Genomic DNA, 19,963 nt, shown 5'->3' on the forward strand with positions numbered 1-19,963 from the left:
GCTAAAGAATAATATTATGAAAATCTCTAAAAGGGCAATAATAAAAAAGTAAGAGTACCAATGATAGTTGTAAAATAAGAACGGTAATTTTCATCTCTCATTTTACTAGTACTTTATCTTATTCGTTTCATATCATGCTTCCACTGAAGAAATTATTTCATCATTTTGATGTCATGCATCCCATGATTGATAAAGCTACTTTTGATTTTTAAAGTGAGCCAACCGACAAAGACCAAGTTAGTCTAAGTCGTCTTCACTTTTTGCTAGTGAGGGTTCACACATTATTAGTTCATAATGAAAATTGTTAAGAACTATCATTTTCATTTCTCTGCTTTTATTAAATACTTTATCTTACCACATTTCATATCATATTTCCACTATTGAAGTTGTTTCATGATGTTGATGGCGCGCATCATGCATTTTGATAGAGCTACTTGTGATCTTAAAGTGAACTAACAACAAAGACCAAGTTAGCCTTGGTTGTATTCATTTTTTTGTTGGTGAGGATTCACACATTATTCATTCATATTTAAAAATGTTAACTATCATTTTCATTTCTCTGCTTTACTAACGCTTTATCCTATTGCATTTCATATCATTTTTCCATCGATGAAATTGTTTCATCATTTTTATGGCATGCATCACACGATTGATAAAGCTACTTTTTATCTTTAAAGTGAGCCGACCGACAAAGACCAAGTTCATTTTGGTCGTCTTCACTTTTTTTTGCTAGTGAGAGTTCATGCATTCATATTGGAAAAAGTTGACAACCATCATTTTCATTTATATGATTTACTCATACTTCATTTTACTACATTTGATACCAGATTTCTACTGATGCAATTGTTTCATCCCTTTGATGGCATGCATCACACGATTGATAAAGCTACTTTTTTCCTTTAAAGTGAGCTAACCGACAAAGACCAAGTTAGTCTTGGTGTCTTCACTTTATTGCTGGCAAATTCATACATTGTTGGTTCATAATGAAAACCTCTGCTCAGTTCTAGCCACACGGTCATAGACCTAGATCCATCTTTTTCTTAAGAGAGGGAGACTTTTCTTTTTGGGTCTCACTCAATCTCTATCTCTCGTGTACAGTAGGTGCACGGTGTTGCCACACACATAAAAGATAACAAAGTAGAAATTTGCACCCCCTAATATAGAGATAATTACATATCCCATCTGCCCAACTTACTCTTTACATCCTAAGTCTCACGTCTTTACATTTTTCTGTCATGGTGACCACCTACAATACTTTTGCCAAGTTGAAGACATCCGTAGATAAGAGCAACAAAGATATAGTAATAAATAGAGCATGTGACTGAGAGAGTGTTAACAAACTCATAATAGTGACAATATAATTTGATAGAGATCATAAGTTCTCTAGACCATAAAGCCATTGTTATCACACAACTGAACACTATTTACACATCTCTCCTCTCGTTTGTATAGTGTCTTGTCACTACCCTCTAGTGATGCCAAGCAATTGTTGAATCCATGAGATAACCACCACCACTAGTCACGAGGTTGGATCGACCACTCATCCCCAATCTCTCGCTTGCACATGCTTTAGGCTCACAAATCCATTAAAATCCTGTATTTCTACATTTATTTTTTTTTGCTTTTGATAAAGTATATGATTTTTTTTTTCCAATGTTGAGCGAAATGTCAATTGCCACTTCATTTTTTTTTTCTTTTTGTGAATGATGCCAGCTTTTACATGTTACAGTGGACAACATGCCGAAATAAGAATGGAACAAAATTATCCTTCACATATTTATGACAATTTTAAGCTTAAGACTTGGCTCTATAGAGATGCGTTTCTAACGCATGAGAAGCAATTTCGCCATGAAGTCAAGGTGGGACAAGATGCTCTTACCCAAATAGGTGCAATTAAGTGATGGAACCTAAATGACCAACGAGTGGCGAGATACTCTACCAAGTCATTCCTGAAATCATTGGCTTTTCTCTAGATGAAAAGAGAAAAATTATTAGAGAGAGATAATAGTTAACAAAAAAATGAAAGAAAATATATCAACACAATGAAACAAAAAGATAAGTGCATAAACGTTCAGCATCGACAAATTAATAAGGGTTTGTATGATTTGTAGAGTAATACATGTGAGGTAGTTTGTTGATTATTCATTGATTTAGTAGTAGGATTCAGACAAAAAGAATAGATATGTTGACAGAATTTTTATTTGGTCTACTGTCAATATTAAAAATTATTTACGCTTTATTGTATAATTAACATGTTGAAAGTTTCTACTACATAGCTATCTTGAAACACACATGTCACATGTTCAATGTTAAATCTGTTAGAAAAAATTACATTGGTATTAAAATAATTATAATCCTTAGCGAATTAGGCATATGCTCATTCAACATTGATATTTATAAAATATGAATGGAAATGAGAATGTCATGAACTCAATTTGTCTTAAGCAAGAAAAGAACTTTCGTGTATGAGAGATCATTCTATACATGAAGTAGAGCTTTAGTAAAATTTAATGTGATTGCAAGATTTATTCAATTTTAAAGAGAAGAGGAAATGCAAAATACTTACTAGACATACTATTTAATAACAAACACCATCTAAATTACTACCAAAAATACAAAGAAATGTGTCTATTAGAATATACTATCTCGAGAAGAGGTGTCTGCATTTATTTTATTTTAAAAAGATGTTCATCTCTACGGTGCTTGTTTCCTATATTTGTCAAATTATATTTGGTGGTTGGTGCTACTAGAGGGTGAGATGAAAAGAGAACATATGAGAAAGAATCTTTGTTACACTTCTAACAATTTATTCATGCTTATCTTTAATTGTGTTTCTTTTGCAATTAGCAAAGAGTACTGTAAATTGCTGCTTTTGTGACGAAGGTCTTTCTAGTTCACCCCTTGTTTATGTTGTCTAAGGTGCTTTGTCACGCAATAGATAATATATCTGAATTCTGCATTATGCCATCCGAGAGATATTATATTGGGCAGGCTTATCCTCTTGTCGGTATTCCTCATGCTAGGATGCTTCTGTCTCTTAACCTGGCAGCGGCAGAAGGGCCCATTCATGTAAATGCTAGGCAGTATCACGAGATTTTGAGACGAAGACAAGCACGTGCTAAGCTTGAAAAGAAAACATCAAAGTTAGAAAAGTGAATTGCCTTTTTTTATGCGTGTTGATTTCGAAGCTCCTTCCGAACTTTGCCGGTTATAAAAATTAATTATAAAGCTTTTCTTTATTTGAAGGTGCTCCGCTTGTGTTTGCTTCCATAGCCACATGCTATATTGTCATTAGATGCTATCTTTAGGAAATTCTATTTTGTGGGAAATAGTCTGACTGCATGCTTCATCTTCGTTACAGCTTTTGCAACTATCTAAGCATCTAATTCATTGGGGATAAATTTAATTGATATATTTTCTTTGCTCGTTCTCTGCTATGGTGTCATTCCTCTCTCTTGTCCTGGTTTAATTGGATCTATAGCCGTATCTTCATGAGTCGTGGCACCAACACGCCATGAGAAGAGCCAGAGGAAGTGGAGGGCGGTTTCTTGATCCAAGTGAAATCAATGCTTTGAATGACGCAGCTAAAGAGAAGGGCACAAATTCTGCTCTTGCTCTATCTCCCAATCTGCTAGTTCATTTGGCTTTGTTTGGCACCTAATGTAGAATGCAAAACATGTAATCCCATGATCTCCATAACCAGAACATGAACACACATAATTGAATAGAAAGATTAACGCACATGTTTTGGGATCCATCGTTCTTGATGCGGAAGTGAAAAAGCGATGATTCATGCATAAGTCATTTCCCTCTTGCCCTCTATATCAGTAGCTCAAGGAGACAACCCCTTATCCTTTAGTGCTAGGTTAACACTCCTTATTTGTGAGAATTAGAGTTAGAGGAGAGACTTGAGCACTATTTGTAGAGTTTCTAACCAGGCCCTCTCATTATGAAGCTGTTTAACTCGCCCACACTAGCCAGCCTCATATTAGACTAATTAAGAAATATTTTATCTCACCTTAGACCAACCCCATAAAACGGTAAATTATAATATCAATTAATGTAGTTCACATTAGAAAAACTCTTACATCCGACTCCTCTGAAATCTAGAATTCATCTAGTAGTCACATGGCTGGAAGGTCGGTGGTGTCAATAATTTAATGTGATTCAAGTTTTCAAGAAATCCGAACCGAACCAAATTATTAGGTGAGCGGCTTAATCAAACCAAATCGCAATCTAAACTGAATACGACCCAAATGAAAACTTGATTCGGTTTGGTTTAGTTTTCTTTTGTCTTTCTTTCTTCTTCTTTTTTTTTTTTATGAGAAAAACTGTTGACAAGAATGCATTTTAGCCTATAAGCGAGCGATTGCCGTTAAAAATAATTTTTTCCCTAAAAAAAATGAATATATGTAAAAGCTATATGTTCAGTTTTTAATGAGAAATTGTTATACATGATAGTAGTATATATACTAAATAGAATTTCGGTATGAAAATAATTATGAGTTACATGTGAATCTTGCTCCACTAGATCAGGCAACCTAATTGACCTTTAGCAAACGCATTAGCCACTCGAAATACTTGGTCATGCTGGTCCACACTGCTTTTATTTATCGCCCTTGGAATTCAATTGTTTATCCATCATGTCATGTTTGTACTCATTTGTGGGATTTATAGTTCATTTTTATCATTTTGTACACAGTGGACTAGTCTACTCCTACTTTTCCAAAACCTAATGAATATATGTGGCCCCTTCCTCCATTATTTGTGTACCTCCTCTGCTTTTTTATGGGGCCATGATAATGATTGGCAGATGACTCACAAAATCGAAATGCTTGAGAATGTAACTCAACTAATATCAAGATACTAGATGATCCGACCGATCAAATCGGTACTTTAAAAGCTCGATTGTTTAATGACGATGGTATCAAGGACTGATTCAACATTTACTCTTGATTCGTGCATGGACATGCACCAATCATGTGTCCGTGTTGGTATAGCTACGCATCAGTCGTCAATGAGAGAGCAAACCCCTGAAAACGCGTGAAGGACGAGGGGGACCCCCCGGAAGTAAATGAATAAAGAGGAAGGTTCGTCACTGCATTGCATTGCTTGACCTTGACCTGCTCTCGCTATCATCCACGGCCATTTAAATGTGTTATAAACTAAATTTTTATGTTGCATTTAAGAATTTTTTTTTCGTCAATGTTTGCTATAGGAACGGTGCACAAATCGGTAGTAATTTTTATTATCTTTTGATACCTATAAAAAGTCTGGTTTCCTACGATATGCACGCAACTTGAGATTTTCTTTCGAAATATAAAAGACACAGCGAAATAGGAGTTTCCTCCTTCATCTTCACTTCGATATTCTACTATATTATTTTTCATATTTTAATTAACTCAAGCCAATAAGTCATTGATACGTTACGGGTTAGTTAAAAGTAATTTACTTGACTGTTTAGCTATAGTGATGGATGGTGACAATTGATTAAGTGACACTTTTCATCAATCAAATGCGATTTTGTATTTCAAATGCTGGTATGAGCCTAATTTGAAGCTATTGGATTTAAATCAATCGATGGCAAATCTAACAAATTGGCGATTCCAAAAACAAACCAAAACTTTTTCTCTAGTTTTAGCTCGACCACAAAGTGATCAAACTTCGGCAAAACAATTTTTTCAAGATGGATCGAGGGTGAAGGTGTGTTTAAAAGGCATGCCAGCTTTTGAGACCAAAATGTGTGATAGAAAATGTTACCTCAACCTAAATGATAGGGAAACTAAAGCATGTGAAAAGTAAAGTGTGAAGATTAAAATTGAAGGAAACCGAAAGGAAAGTTCGGAAATCAAAGGAAAATTAGAGCGGTGACCATTAAAATTAAAATTAAAGTGCAAGCACGGTAAAAGAAATCACTAAGAAACTTCATTGAAATTGAGATACCTCAAAGTTACAAACACATTGATGCTAATTTGCAAACATTGAAATGAAAGCTACACCATTATTTACAATGCATATGAAGAATAACAACCTTAAAAACTAAAAAAGAAATTGAAAGACGTTAGTTCAATATAGAAAATGCTTCAAAGGAAAATTTAGCAGAGTTTTGGCAGAGCTTGAGTGACCCCCTGTCGGGGATTACCTTCAATTCATGTGTGATCCTCCTCTCTAGCCGCTTTATATTTCTAAGATTTGCGCTATTTCCACGATTTTAGTAACTCCTAAGGCAATCGTGTCTTGTAATAAATTGCCTTTTCATTCGTGATTTAATCTAATTATGTAACAATTCCAGCTCTTAATCCAAATGGGTCCAGGTACCCTTTTTTCCTTAGTATGATCGAAATGATAGCCTATACACCTCAAATCCATGTGAGGTCAAAAAATTTATAGACGAAGTTAAACCGGATTAGCTCCATATCGAAGTTGGGCTTAATATGACTTGACTCCTCATAATTAGCTCTGCTCTCCTAACTCATATAGATAATTGAATCACTCTTCAGTGTCTCGGCCATAAATTATCACCAGCAGAAGCTAAACAATAATGTTGTAAAAAATTCTAAAAGAGGCAGTGCTGAAAAATTAAGAGCACCAATGAGAGTAGTGATAGTATATTGAGAACTATCATTTTCATTTCTCTACTTTACTAATAGTGTATCTTATTGCATTTCATGTCATATTTCCACCAACGAAATTGTTTCATCACAAGATTGATAAAGTTACTTTTAATCTTTAAAGTGAGCCGACCAATAAAGATCAAATTAGTCTTGGCTGTCTTCACTTCTGGTGAGGGTTCACACATCATTAGTTCATATTGAAAACTTCCACTCAATTCTAGCCCCACGGATCCTCCTTTTTCTTTAGAGAGAGAACTTTTTTTCCGTCTCACTCAATCTCAATCTATTATGTACAGTAAGTGCATAGTGGGTGCACAGTGGTGCTACGCCCATAAAAGAGTGGAAAAAATTAGAAATTTGTACCCCCTAATATGGACATAATTACAGAGCCCATCCCCTGTATTTCCCAAGTTTCTCTATACATCCCGAGACTAAGATCTTTGCATTTAAATTTTCTACGTGTATTGGAATGCGCGGTGATTTTGTTGGGATTATAGGGTGTGGTTGGTTCAGTCTTTGCTTTCTACCTGAAGACATTATATAATTTCTATGGATTGTGAGGTGAATTTTCTTTTCATTTATTTCTTGCGTTTGGGTTTATAAAAGCTTTGGAATGCCAAGTGTGTTTCTATAGAACCTAAGATGTAGTACATTGCAGAAAAGGAAAAGACTAATGAGAGCATATACTGGAAACCAGAGTTTTGTTTGTTGGATGAAAAGAGGTGTTGGTTCCCTCGCAGTTCATTCTACGTCTCACAAAGTCAATCGCCAAATTAAGAACCATTCCAAAATTGAGGATTACAATACCACGTGACCCGCTCTTCTTTATTTCCCAAGTTTCTCTTTACATCCTGAGACTAAGATCTTTGCATTTAAATTTTCTACGTGTATTGGAATGCACGGTGATCTTGTTGGGATTATAGGGGGTGGTTGGTTCAGTCTTTGCTTTCTACTTGAAGACATTATATAATTTCTATGGACTGTGTGGTGAATTTTCTTTTCATTTATTTCTTGTGTTTGGTTTAAAAAAGCTTTGGAATGCCAAGTGAGTCTCTATAGAACCTAATATGAAGTACATTGCAGAAAAGGAAAAGACTAATGAGAGCATATACTGGAAACCAGAGTTTTGTTTGTTGGATGGAAAGAGGTGTTGATTCCCTCGCAGTTCATTCTACGTCTCACAAAGTCAATGGCCAAATTAAGAACCATCCCAAAATTGAGGATTACAATACCACGTGACCTGCTCTTCTCTATTTGCCGTCGATACGCATGACCTTTTACATCCATAAAAAATTACATTAAAAAGGAAACGCACGATCTTTCACTTTAAAGGAGCCGAACGACATGGCGTGTTGATTGGAAGGAAACAGCGCAGGCGCTTGGCAGTGAATGTCTTTATTTCCCAGGGAGTCTATAAAAATTTCCCTATCTTGTTAAAAAGTCTTGGACAGCTTCACCGGTGTCCACTTGCGAATGCACAACTTTAGGTGGGAATGAGCTTTGTTAGCATAATAGTTTTGGATTACTTCTTGTGAGAATAACAACTTATGGTGAGTCCCAAATTTTTAAAGGAGTGAGTTCATAATAATTTATAATTATTTGTTATTTGGTTTTTTTGTACTCTTAGGTACAAAATGCAATTAAGTCCTTAATCTTTCAATTGGCTCTATGAGTCTAAAACCTTCTTCAAAAAGTACGATCAAATATTTCGACAAATAGTACCTAAAATTGTCCATGCATCACTCAAAAATTAGCATCGTCCTTAAATTGTACTTTTCAACCTAATTTTAGGATTTAATTGCAATTCTTTTTTTTTAAATGTTGTGTACTTAATTGAACCAATGATTATGACTCAATTGCACTTGTTGCTAAAAGGCTATGGACTTGATTAAACCACTTGAATGGGTTATAATTCAATTGCATTACATACGTAAGATTTAGTATTTGTGGTGCGACTTTACCCCTCAAGGAAGCATCCTCAAAGATACTAGAAAGTGACGGAACTGGACTAAAGTTACGCGTATAGTACACGAATATTCTTCCCTTTTTCCTCTTAAATAGCAATATTAAGGGACTCAGCCCGTATCCCCCTTCTCCGTAGATTTTGGTCCCAGCATTTACGGAACGTGAAAATCATGTCCAAGTCGGTGTTTCAAATTCTTTTGCTTCTGGTTTCCCTCACGGTACAAGCATCAGGAGCTGCACCTCGACTTACATGGATTGGCTGTAAAGAAAAATGTGGGATCATCACTATTCCATTCCCCTTCGGAATAGGAGCCGGTTGTTTCTTGAATAACTGTTACGAGATCAACTGCCTGAAAAACAACACGGTCATCCTAAATAAGATTGGATTGCGAGTTCTTAACATTTCACTCCCTGATTACCTTGGATCCGTGAACGGTATGATTAGCGTCCGTCTTCTTTTAGTTTACTCAAATGCAAGCTGCGGGGGTGACGGACGTGTGCAGATGAATTTGAAAGGAAGTCAATTTTTCTTCTCCTCGACCAGGAGCGTCTTGATATCGGTGGGTTGCAACACCCTGGCGATAGTAAGTACTCCAGAATCAGCTGTTGCCGGTTGCGGGTTGAAATGTGCTGGAACGGATACCAACATTAGCCGGTCTAGTGCTTGTTCTGGAGGAATGATTGCAGCCGGACTACACTCCCCTTTAACCTTCAGGGCTTTAGTATGGATTTTAAAGTAAAAGGTGAACATCAGGGGTTCAAGCACGCTTTCTTGAGGTCTGACTTTACAGGTTTATATGATTTGAAATTGAATGAGGCCGTTCCAGTGGTGCCGGCACGGGGGATTGCGAACAACACTGACTATGGACGTGACTTAATTGCAGGATCACGTACTAAGTTGGGTCCTTGTGACTCCGGCATGGTCAAAAAGCCAACCTGTCTCGTAGGATTGTGGAAAAGGATGATAACTCTTAACACCAAGAAAACAATTTCGAGATTGAGATGGGCGACTCAAATTATGCAATTGTAATCGGAGTGGTATTCATCTCAATACCAAATCTAATGTCATTAGCAGGGTCCTAAACAAAGGATCCTGAAAACTGATCTATGTTGATGATGCTCCATTCTTTCTCAATACAAAATGATGACAAACTTATGTCCCCAGCAATGGGAAAAATTACACTCGGCTTCTTAGATTGATGTACTCTACCCATCAAGCTTTGATATTCCAATCCTCGGGGAAGCATCCCCAGAGATGCTAGGAAGTAACAGAGCTGGAAAAATTATGTGTACAATACATGAAAATTAAGGGAACCAGCCTATAGCCCCTTTCTCCATAGGTTTAAGTCCATCAACTTACCAAACGTGAAAATCATGTCCTTCGTTGTGGGGGAGACTCCTCATGGTCACAAACTCACAATGTGCAACCTTTGTGACTCAACGTTCTTTAGATATTGGCCAAAAATTTTCTTTTGGGTTAAAATATTAAGCAAGACTTAATCTTTATATATATTTAAAAAAAAACAATAGGGAGAGAATTACCCAAAAAGTCCTAAATTATTGCGATTGTATCAATTTGGTCAATTCAGCCAATTTTGGTCAGCCTAAACAAATGTGGACAATTTATAATAATATTTTTTTAGATTTTTCATTAATTTTTATTTTTCCTTTTTGTCCTTTTCTTTTTTTCTTCTTTCTTCTTTTTGCTTCTTTTCCCATGGTGGCCGGCGAGGCTTGCTAGCCACTAGGCGAGGACCACAGGTGAGGCGGCTTTGCCTAGATCCAAGCGAGGACTGAGGTCCTCATCAGCAGTCGCCAAGGGCTTCATGGCTATTGCCTAGTGGTCAGTGAGCCTCACTAAAGCCTCATCGGCCACTGTGGAGGAAAAAGCAAAAGAAGGAAGAAAAAGAAAAAGAAAATTAATAGAAATTCAAAAAAATATCATTAAAATTTGTCAATGTCAACGCTAGCTAATTAAAATTGTCCGAATGGACTAAACTAGCACAAAAAAAGAAGTTTACGATTCAATTGGTATAACTATAATAGTTTTAGGATTTTTTTGATAATTTTCTAAAAAAATAAGCTCTCTTGTCTCTCTGTCCCCTCATCGCTGAAAATAAGAAATAAAATAATGCCAAGAGCTCGGAATAATTTACGCAGTATGATCCAAAGCATCGGCAAATTAATTAGAGTATTTTAAAGCAAAAATCATTTTAGTTTTCTTCTATCCAAGTGCATGGGACACAACGTCTTCCACTGTGGAAGCAAAAAAACATGCCACGATTCACGTTCATCTTCTACTTTTTTCTGGAGGGCGAACAATATTCCCAAGTTCTGTTATGGATGGCTTGCGAAAATAAAGCATTGGGCCTGCTCCACGATGTACGGCACTCGAGAAAAATGAAAGTGATTTTTGCTCCAACAATGAGAGAGAGGACACTCCAACATCGCACCACAATTAAAGAAATTAGGAAACAATCACTTTCGCTTTAATAAAAGTGAGATTTGCTTTCACTTTTCTAGATTGAAAAGATGCCAACACCCATTTCATTAGTCGTAGGATAAATTAGTCCGATGATTTTGCCATTCAAAAAGAGATTTTTGTTGTGAAAAGCGATTTTCCTTCTAAAAAAGGAGAGGGAAAAAAAGTTGTAACATGAGAGCTGGGTCATCCAAAGTTGTTTCATTTGAGACAACGATTTGATTTTTGTGTTCATCTTGATAGAGCAAAAATTATTAAACTGATACTTACCCCAAAAAATTATTGAATGGATATTACTCTGCTTCCAAGCATTAAAAATTATCGAGTAGAATCTTTTTTTTTTCTTTGCTCAGTTTTAATGTGTTTAAAGGGATCTACAGCAAAAGATCTGGAAGAGTCACCCATCTCGATAATGTTCCCGTGTTTCTCATGAAAAAATGATGACTAAATTATCTGACAAACAATTGGAGAAGTCACAATTGGCTACTTTAATTAGTGTTCTCCACCTATGAAGCTTTGACATTTCTGTTCTTAAGGAAAGGCGGACAAGAAGTCCAAAATCTTGTGTATGGAATACAATCAAGTCCTAAATTCAATTAAGTCTCAAACCTTCTTCAAAAGTGCAATTGAATCTTTTTTATGAACAATATCTAAAATCCTTTCATGTCACTCAAAAAGTGTTTATAAATTGCACTTTTCAACATAATTTTAGGATGTAATTACATTTTTCAATAAAGGTAGAGGAATTAATTTAATCAATTGAACAGTAAAGTACTTAAATTGCATTGTTTGCTAAAGGTTTAGGACTTGATCGAAACAATTTAAAAGTTTAGGATTGAATTACATCCATATAAGATTTCGGACATTTAAGACTTGTAATGCAATTTTTTTCCCTGAGGGAAACATCTCAGAGATATTAAGAAGTAACAGATGGAATAAAGTTATGCGTACGGTACATGAGAATTTTCCTTTTTCCACTTCAACAAGAATATAAAGGGACTCCGCCCATACCTGCTTTCTCCATTAATTTTTGGTCCATGCACTTACGAAAGTTGAAAATCATGTCGATCTCAGTGTTTCAAATTCTTCTGCTTCTGGTTTCCCTCAAGTTGCAAGCATCAGGTGCTGCACCTGGACTTGCGAAGCCTGACTGTCCTGAAACATGCGGGAACGTCACCATTCCCTTCCCCTTCGGAATAGGAGCCGAGTGTTTCTTCGAGAAATGGTACCAGATCGTCTGCCAACAAAACAACCCGGTTCCCATTCTGAAGAAGATTGGATTGCGAGTTCTCAACATTTCACTCCCCGATGGATACGTGGATGGTATGATTAACATTAGCCTTTGTTGGAATTTGTGATCCAATTCTAGAAACTTCAAGATGGATTTGAGCTAGAAGATTCAAGAAAAATTCTAGAATTGTCTACAAGCTTATGTGTCTAAGAAAATGTAGAAGTCTCTAGAAGAACTACAATCTAGAATTACCTAGATGAAGTTTACATGGACAACATTCTATAGAAATCTAGAATGTTGTACTAAGGTGTGACTCATGCCTATAAATAGGCTTGTAGTTCATTCATTTTAGTGAGTGAGAGGTAAACCCTCCACCTTGTGTGTGAGGTGAACCCTCCACCATGAGAGGTCAAGATCTCTATTGTACCTCCATCAAACTATTTTGTTCAACTAATAAAACTATTTTCCCCATGTCCTATATCATTCAATTATCATATATTGTCCCTTGTCCATCCTCTACAAACTATACCATACACTCACACAACGCCACTAACCAAAAACTATCATCAATACCAACACTTGCACACCTCACTAATCAAAAACTATTATCCATAACTAAAACCATGCTTCCACGCACATTCAAATTCTAACAGCCTTCCTATAATTTACTCAAATGCAAGCTGCGGGGGTGACGGACATGGTGCGGGTGTAAGCTTGAAAGGAAGTCAATTTGTCTTCTCCCAGAAAAGGAATGTCTTTACATTGGTCGGTTGCAACACCCTGGCCACAGTGGATACCACAAAATCAGCTGTTGTCGGTTGCAGGTCGAGATGTGCTGGAACCAACACCAGCATTAGCTTGAATGGTGATTGTTCCGGGAGAGATGGCTGCAGCCAGACTATGCTCCCTCGTAACCTTCAGGGCTTTAGTGTGGATTTCAAAGAAGAAGGTGGAGATGAGGGGTGCAAGTACGCTTTCTTGAGGTCTGACTTTACAAGTTTATATGATTTGAAAGTGAATGAGACGGTTCCAGTGGTGCTGGAATGGGGGATTTTGAACAATACTGACTATGTACGAAAGCTTATCCAGCAGTCGAAGACTGATTATCCTTCCTATTGTCGCACACAAAGCGTTGACCACAGTGAAATGCTATTTACACAGTGCTATTGCACACGGGAGTATGGTGGTAACCCATATCTTATGGAAGGATGCAAAGGTAACCCATTCCATGCTATCACGTTCCGTATTTTTTATTTTGATATTTAATAGGGAATGTGCTTTCACTTTCCGTATTTAGGGGCATCATATAGTGAAGTGGTTCGTTCATTTCCAGATTTTTCTGAGAATAACACATTCACACTGTATAATGATCATATACATGCTTTTCTACCTTCTTTTTGTTAGTTTTTCCGCCCAAGATTTCACAAAGTGAACGCACTTTCAAACAAAATTGATCAAATTACATTGATAATAATTTACTGGAATTACAGGGGAACAGGACAGTCCTTTAGTAACAAGCACAATATTTTAGCCATGGAATTAACAATTTATGAGGCAATGTGACCTACTAGTTTCCGTAATTTTACTCAAAGAGATTGGTTTCGCTGTTAATATATTTGCTTCTGGTTTCACAACCATCAGGAGCTGCACCTCTACCTCGAAGCCGTGTCTGTGCTGAAACATGTGGGAGCGTCACCATTCCCTTCCCCTTCGGAATAGGAGTAGGGTGTTTCTTGGATGACTGGTACCAGATCGTCTGCCAACAAAACAACACGGTTCCCATTCTGAAGAAGATTGGCTTGCAGGTTCTCAACATATCACTCCCAGATGAAGTCTTGGATGGCATGATTAACGTTAGTCTTCCTGTAATTTACTCAAATGCAAGCTGGGGGGGGCGGGGGCGTGACGGACGTGGTGCAATGGTAAGCTTAGAAGGAAGTCAATTTGTCTTCTCCCAGAAATGGAACATGTTTACAGTAGTCGGTTGCAACACTCTAGTGACAGTGAATAGTACAGAATCAGCTGTTTTCAGATGCCGGTCGAAATGTGCCGGCACCAACTTCACCATTGGCAAGGATAGTGCTTGTTCTGGGAGGGACGGATGCTGCCAGAGTTTGCTCCCCTTGAACCTGCAGGGCTTTGGTGTGGATTTCAAAGAAGAAGGTGGACATGAGGGGTGCAAGTACGCTTTCTTGAGGTCTGATTTTACAGGTGTTTATGATTTGAGATTGAATGATACGGTTCCAGTGGTGTTGGAATGGGGGATTGCAAATGATACCAACTATGCAATTGACCTTATCCGGCAAGCTTACGATGATAAATCTTTCCAATGTACAAGTTCTAAAAGTTCGGCTAGTAGAGGAAATGGAAGTATACATAATAGATATGGAAGCTACAGCGTCGACAGTGGTGAAATGCTATTTATGGAGTGCCGTTGCACTGAGGGGTATCGTGGTAATGTCTATCTTGTTGGAGGATGCAAAGGTAACATATTTCATGCTATCACATTGGGAATTTAAGCGCACCATACAGCGAAGTGGCTTGTTCATTCCCAGATTTTTATCTGAAAAGAATTCATTCACGTTGTTTAATGATCACATATATGATTTTATTTTTATTTTTTTGCCCAAGAATGCACAAAGCAAATGCACTTTTAAACAAAATTGAACTTATTATATTGATAAAAAAAAATTACTGGAAATAAAGGGGAACAGGACAGTCCTTTTGTTACAAGCACAATATTTTAGCCCTGAAATTAGCAATTTATGAGGAAATCTGACCTACTAGACTCCTTAATTTTACTCAAGGAGAAGGGTTTTGCTGCTAATATATTTATGATATCATTTGTCATAGATATTGACGAATGTGAAGATTCAAATAGGTGCTCCGGGACTTGTGAGAACGAACCGGGCTCCTTTCGCTGCATCGGTGGTAGAAAGACAGCCAAGTTCATTCTTATTGGTAAGCAAATCTTTTAACCTAGAATTTTGGACTGCTCCATGCTGGAGTATTGCTAGAAAAAGAACAGCATAGCATAAATTATGTTCAGAAAAGGTACATAAATAAGATTTACCTTAACCTTCATTCTAACATGATTGTCCATTTGCTTGGTGATGATTATGGATAAGTTTCCATCAATTGTATCTATCAAAATAACTCAAAAATTTCTTCATGCACTAATACTTATATTTGATAGCTAAGACAAGACTTAGAACTTTTCTAATGTTGCCGCTTCAGATCTATCAAAAGATAACCAAGGTTCTACTTACTCTTGTCATATTTGAATTGGAATTATTACAATCATAATCAAGGTGAATGCTGATAAGAATATTTTCACTTTCATTAATGGTTTTCTAATTTCCTAGTAAGGGAGGTTAGTTAGTACAGTCCCGATGTATATGTAAAAATATCACTTGATGGAACTTAGCAGGAGACAAATTAATTATTCAAGGTTGTTAAGAAAAATCCACGTGAAATGAGCTCAGGTTAATTACTCTTATATGATTTCCTCTTAATCAGATTCACTAAAATATTTTATGATAAGGCCTTTTAGATACAAGAAGGGTGCATGTTTTGGACTTTTGCCCCTTAATTTTTTTGTAATGCAGGAACTGGGGCAGGCCTTCTTGGGGCACTACTTTTGTGTCTTGCCTTATGGGGGCTGTACAAATACATCAAGAAGAGAAAAGAAATCAAGCTCAAAGAGAAGTACTTCATTGGTCTTTTGCTAGAAAGTGAGCTATCTTCAGCCAAAGGCCATGTTGAGAAAAACAAATTGTTCAACTCCAAGGATCTATAGAAAGCTACTGACAATTTCAACAAGGATAGAATACTTGGGCAAGGTGGACAAGGTACTATTTACAAAGGAATGTTAATAGATGGCAATATAGTTGCTATTAAGAAACCAAAAGCAATAGATGAGGGCGAAGTCAAACAATTTATAAATGAAGTCGTCATTCTCTCACAGATCAACCATAGAAATATCGTTAAGTTATTGGGGTGTTGCTTGGAGACAAAAGTCCCACTTTTAGTATACGAGTTTATACCAAATGGGACTCTATACCAATATTTGCATGACTCAAATGAGGAGTTTCATGTATCATGTGACACACGCCTACGAATTGCAGCTGAAATTGCAGGAGCATTATTCTACTTGCACTCGGCAGCCTCAATTCCCATTTATCATCGAGACATCAAGTCCACCAATATCCTCCTAGATGAGAAATATCGAGCAAAAGTGGCAGATTTCAGTACTTCCAAGTCTATTTCCCTCGATCAAACTCATGTAACCACGTTGGTGCAAGGGACTATTGGCTACCTAGATCCCAAGTATTTCCAAACAGGTCAATTTACTGACAAAAGTGATGTGTATAGTTTTGGAGTTGTTCTTGTTGAACTATTAACGGGACAAAAGCCAATCTCGTTGCTGAGGGAACAAGAAGGCAGAAGCCTTGCGACCTATTTCATAATTTCAATGGAAGAAAATCGGCTGTTCGACATTGTGGATGCTCAAGTTTTGAAAGAAGATAAGAAGGAAGAGATTGCATTAGTTGCTAACCTTGCGAAAAGATGCTTGAACTTGAATGGGAGGAGCCGGCCGACAATGAAAGAAGTGGCAATGGAGTTAGACGTGATGAGAAAGTTCCCAAATCCCTTGGGTATTCAGCAAAATCAAGAGGACCGGAAGGCAACTGAATCTTCTATTGCTGCATGTAAATCCAACAAGTCAAACATTGATGTGGATGTCACGACATTTTCAGATGTGCAACCATTCTTACCTAGTGAGACGTGGTGAAGATATGTTTTGCCTCTTATACTTAAGAGTTATATCGTTGCGTTTGTCATGGAAATCAGTTTTCAGAGCAAAAGATAGAGAAAAAAGGGAAGGGAGGAAAGCTTGTTAGTTTACTAATATGAGGATTTTGGTTAGTTATTTATTGTTAATGAACTTATTCTCAGTGTTTGGGATCAATGAACTATTAAGTCATGCAAATCCCAAGTTTATTCTAGTCCTGTAATTAGCATAATGCTATGATTCTAGTTCATCTTGAGATCTTTGAATACTTGCTATCAATTCGATTGTTGCAAAACTTACGTCAATCATGCAATGGCCCATCCTTTGCGATTCAATTAGATTTGTACTTGCTAGGAAGCAAAAACAAGAAAGGCATTTCCCTTCCGAGAAAGAAGGCAAACTTGCATCTGCCTTCCCCGTCCGACTCTTCCCTGAAGATCACGCTGAATTGCTGATGGCATAGGGGGATTGTCGCTAGCTGTCAATGCTTCAGCTACTTAGACCTCACTACGTGATGGATCAAACTCACCACCCAAACTACATATATCAACATCAGAGAACCCCACTAGTTGCAAAATTATCTCTCCCGATCTTAGCCAACATTTCTCGACTGAAGATTGCATGACGAGAGTGAAGGTTTAGTTTCATAGGGAATGGTGATGGATGCACACAGCACAATCAACAAACACATCAGCTCGAACAACTAAGATAAGACTAAGGTTGGTTTTGTGAGATAGTAGTGTTTGATTAAATGCCCCTAAGGAACGTAAGTAATGTTGTTTGTAGAATAAAATTCATAGGGATCATAAATTAGTTTTTTTTATCTTCACCATTGATGTTGACACTCAAATTTTTCTAGACATTTTAAATATCCATATATTTTGCAAAAATATAAAAATTTATAAAAAGATAAAAAAGCAAAAAAATAGAAATCATAAGATGATGATGATGATGATGATGATGATGATGATGATGATGATGATGTAACAATGATAAAAAAAAATGCATGAGAGTGGGAAAAAAATGATGAAAAAATGAAGGGGAAAAGTCGAGTAAGCTGGTGTAGCACGGCCCATTCTTTTATTATTTTTGAGCCCACCCTTTTATTTTTCTTCCAGCCCATTATTTTGGCCCATCCGAAATTAAATAAAAGAGAGGCCCAGCCCATCATCCTTTTTCTCTCATTTGCGCACAAGCGCACACACACGTACATGCACACGCAGCGGCAACTAAGAAGTATCGACACTCTCTGAGAGCTTTTGTGTCGTGTTAGACATTCCAACACGTGTCTGAGACTCTCGAACATTCTCCAATACTCGGTCAATACGTGTTGGAAAATCTAATATATGATCAACTTTCTCGACACTCAAGTCGAAATTCAAATATGCGAGTTTTCAACACGTGATTCAAACATGCAAGGTTAATTCTAAAAATTTTCAATAAATGCATATCAATATATATATATATGTGTGTGTGTGTGTGTGTGTGTGTGTGTGTGTGTGTGTGTGAGAAAAATAAAAATAGAGAAAAAGCAAAATTCTAGTTTTCTTTTTCTTACTCTCACTTATCGTGATAAATAATTCACCCAAGTTTTTGTCTCTTCTCTCTAATTTGACATGCGAATCCAAAATATGAATTGCTTTTTTTCCTTTCAAACTTTATGAATTATTGAAGTGGAATTGAATTTGTCCAATTGAAATAAAGAATTATATTAATAAATGATGGGTTAATGTTTTTAGTATAAATTTATTCTAAGTTTTTTTTTTTTTTTTAAATTTGTGAGGTTGAATTAAATTAATTTAAAATGATAATTTGTTAATTACAACGTGTCTCAATGTATCATAATTTTTTTTTTAAAAATAATGTATTAGCATGTCATGTCTTATTGGGTGTCGTGTGCTCACGTCAGTATTCCCGCGCATACTGGAGGTGGCAATGGTGCTAGGCTAGTGACCTCAGCAGAAGGAATATTCCAACTGTCATCGAGGTAGGGGTGTCAATTCCCGAACCGAAAACCGAACCGAACCGAAAACCGAACCGAACCGAACCGAAAAATTCGGTTTTTTCGGTTCGGTTTTCATTCGGTCGGTTTTCATTAAAAACCGAAAATTTTCGGTTCGGTTCTTCGGTTCGGTTTTTATTGGTTAACCGAACCGAACCGAACCGACAAGTAAAAATGGAGAAATCTAAGTTTAACAGAAAAAAAAAAAAAAAACCGAAAACCAAAGGCTAAAAACCGAAAACCGAAAATCCGAAAATGGCAGAACCGAACCGAACCGAAATTTCGGTTCGGTTCGTATTCTGTTCGGTTATTCAGTTGGTTCGGAAGATTTTACACGGTTCGGTTCGGTTCGGTTTTCAAAAAAACCGAACCGAACCGAACCGTTTACACCCCTAACGACTGGGGTCCACACGAGCTGAGCAGCCATGGCTGAGCTTACCCCCGGCCGCGGCATTGGCAATGGCCAATGCACTGGTCTCTGAGAGCCCTAGCTTCACAGTGGCTGACCCAACACTGCTTTTGGTGACCTCAAGGGCAGTCATGTAGAGGGCTCTTGCTGGGATTGTGCCCAGTAGGGACGTCCCAAATCCTCTGTAAAATCCTCTCAGGCCTTCATGCCTCATGATGGAGAACGACATCATAAAGCAAGAGACCTGTGCGTGTGAGACTTGTTGCCTCGTCTTGAGCACCACAACTGGGTAGAGAGCAGCCGACACACCTGAGAAGAGACCTGCTCCAAGGAAGAAGAATCTTGATTTGTCAAGCATATGCCAATCCACATCTGCTGGGATTTGAATCTTTGAGCTGAACCTTCCTCTGTTGCTCCCAAGCTCATCTCTTGAAGCAAATTCGTAAAAAAAATAATAAAAAAAAA

The 19,963-nt window shown here is 37.1% G+C and overlaps 1 pseudogene; it reads left to right on the forward strand.

The window, feature by feature from the left end:
• Positions 1-17,087, forward strand: part of LOC120291997 — a 76,912-nt pseudogene extending 59,825 nt beyond the window's left edge.
• The last annotated feature ends 2,876 nt before the right edge of the window (positions 17,088-19,963 follow it).

Source organism: Eucalyptus grandis, chromosome 3 (assembly GCF_016545825.1).
Source record: "Eucalyptus grandis isolate ANBG69807.140 chromosome 3, ASM1654582v1, whole genome shotgun sequence".
In the NCBI taxonomy this organism is placed as follows: Eukaryota; Viridiplantae; Streptophyta; class Magnoliopsida; order Myrtales; family Myrtaceae; genus Eucalyptus; species Eucalyptus grandis.